General features: G+C 51.9%; 1 pseudogene; it reads right to left on the minus strand.

Annotated features, from left to right (window-relative positions):
• Window positions 1-387: 387 nt before the first annotated feature.
• On the minus strand, window positions 388-1,656 carry LOC105510797 (annotated as a pseudogene).
• Between the last annotated feature and the right edge of the window lie 824 nt (window positions 1,657-2,480).

Consider the following 2,480-nt stretch of genomic DNA (forward strand, 5'->3'; position numbering starts at 1 on the left):
TTTATTTTATTTATTTATTTATTTATTTTGACCTCTGAACTTTTTTCTTTTTCTTTTTGAGACAGAGTCTCGCTCTGTCACCCAGGCTGGAGTGCAATGGCATGAATTCGGCTCACTGCAACCTCTACCTCCCGGGTTCAAGCAATTCTTCTGCCCCAGCCTCCCAAGTAGCTAGGATTACAGGCACCTGCCATCATGCCCAGTTAATTTTTGTATTTTCATAGAGACGGGGTTTCACCATGTTGGCCAGGCTGCTGACCTCAGGTGATCTGCCCGCCTCGGCCTCCCAGAGTGCTGGGATTATACGTGTGAGCCATTGCACCCAGCCTGACTTCTGAGCTTTTTATTGGCCTCCTGCTCCCCAAAGAGTACCCTGCTTCTCCTGGCTTAATGTCTCAGAACTTTGGTGTCATTGGTCTCAGACACCACTTTGCCATCCACTATCCTATCCAGTGGGGGGTGGTCTTCTGGATGGTTTGCATGGAGTTGCTGACGTCCAGAGCATCACCAAGATTGAAGTCCTCGCTGCAGTAGGTGGAGATCTCAGCCTCCAGCTTGACCTTGATGTTCGACAGGGCCTCGTACTCCTGGGCCTGACGCTGTCCCTCTGCCCGGGTCTGTGCCAGCTCTGACTTCAGGTGCAGCACGATCCCGTTGAGCTGCTCCATCTGCAGGTGTAGCAGGCCTCCACCTCCCTCAGGCTGTTCTCCAGTCTGGTCTTCAGATTTCTCATTGAGTCCAGGTCGATCTCCAAGGACTAGACCGTATGTCTCAGCTCCGTGAGTGTCATCTCAGCAGCTCCAACCTCGGTGGACTGTGTGGTGACCACTGTGGTGCTCTCCTCAGTCTGCTGAGAGTACTACTTGTCTAGCTCCTGTAGGTTCTTCCGAGCCAGCTCATCAAATTGGGCCACAATGTCTGCCATGATCTTGGCAAGGTCCTGAGATTTGGGGGCTTCTACCTCCACAGTCAACCCAGAGCTGGCAATCTGGGCTTGCAGGCCTTTCACTTCCTCTTCATGGTTCTTCTTCATGAAAAGCAGCTCCTCCTTGAGAGCCTCAATCTGTCTCCACAGTGACATTGGTGTCATCAATGACTTTGCGCAGTTTATGGATGTCACTCTCCACAGACTGGTGCATGGTCAGCTCTGTCTCAACCTGACTCTAAAGTCATCAGCAGTAAGACGGGCATTGTCGATCTGCAGAACGATGTGGGCATTGTCCACAGTATTTGCGAAGATCTGAGCCCTCAGGTCCTCGATGATCTTGAAGTAATGGCTCCAGTCTCTGACCTGGAGTCCCTTCTTCTCCAGGTGCTCCCGGATTTTGCTCTCCAGTTTCCGTTCTCAGCCTCCAGGCTCCTCACTCTGTCCAGGTAGGAGGCCAGGCAGTCGTTCAGGCTTTGCATGGTCTCCTTCTTGTTCTACATGCCTCCCATTCCTGCCAGACCCTCAACCATCCCCGCAGCCAGGCCCCCGGACCCCATGCCACCCTGGAAGCTGGTGGAGTGGGACACAGAGATCTGGGAACCAGAGCCCCCAGCGCCTGCATAGACACTGGCCGCCCTGCTGACTGGCCGGGTGCCATAGCTGGGCACCTGGACAGAGTCCAGGGACAGGCAGTTGGTGGAGAAGGTGGAGCGAGTGGTGAAACTCATCCCATCTGGGGAGGAGAGCGAGAGGACAGGACTCAGACTTTGCCCTTATTTTTTGTAGAGACGGGTTCTCCCTACATTGCCCAGGCTGGTCTTGAACTCCTGGGCTTGAGCAACCCTCCTGCCTCGGCCTCCCAAAGTGCTGAGATTGCAGGTGTGAGTTGCCAAAACCATTCCCAGCACATTCTTGTGGCCAGTTACCTCTTTACCTCTCATCAGCCTTCAGCTGCTCTCTGTCTCTGCTTTTCTTTGTGCCTTTAGCTTTAACTCATGCCACCAAGCACATAAATCCCCACATTTTGGGGTCTGTGAGGGGATCTGAATGGCTCAGATAGTTACCCTTGTCCCAGTTAGACCCAACTTGTGCCCAGCACCACTTCATGTGTTGGTGATCAGTGTATGGATTGGCTGTCCTTAGGTGACAGACCAACTCCCTATGACCAGGGAGATGGGAGTCAAAAGGCACCATCGGTCAGTGTAGGAGAAGAAGCCCCAGAAAAGAAGTTGAGGCACGGCAGCAACTGGCACTGTGCCCACCCAGATCCACCAGCCATCCAGAATTGGATTCTTTAATATTTAATATTTATTAATAGGTAGAAAATACTGAGTTGACTGTTTGTAACTAACTCACACAGAATCCCAAAAATTAAATAAAAGGGAAGGAGGCATGGGAGGCAAAAAGCAATTTCCTCAAAAAATTCAATTTGTTTTGTTCTCTGTGTCTGATTTCCTTTGGGTTGGCCCTGCTTTCCTTAAGATCTCCAAAACCCCAGACTCGGCTTGTGTCTGGAACCAAGGCAAGACAGGGGCCATTTCTCCAGCCCCGG

Source organism: Colobus angolensis, unplaced genomic scaffold (genome assembly GCF_000951035.1).
Source record: "Colobus angolensis palliatus isolate OR3802 unplaced genomic scaffold, Cang.pa_1.0 Scaffold192, whole genome shotgun sequence".
Lineage (NCBI taxonomy): Eukaryota > Metazoa > Chordata > Mammalia > Primates > Cercopithecidae > Colobus > Colobus angolensis.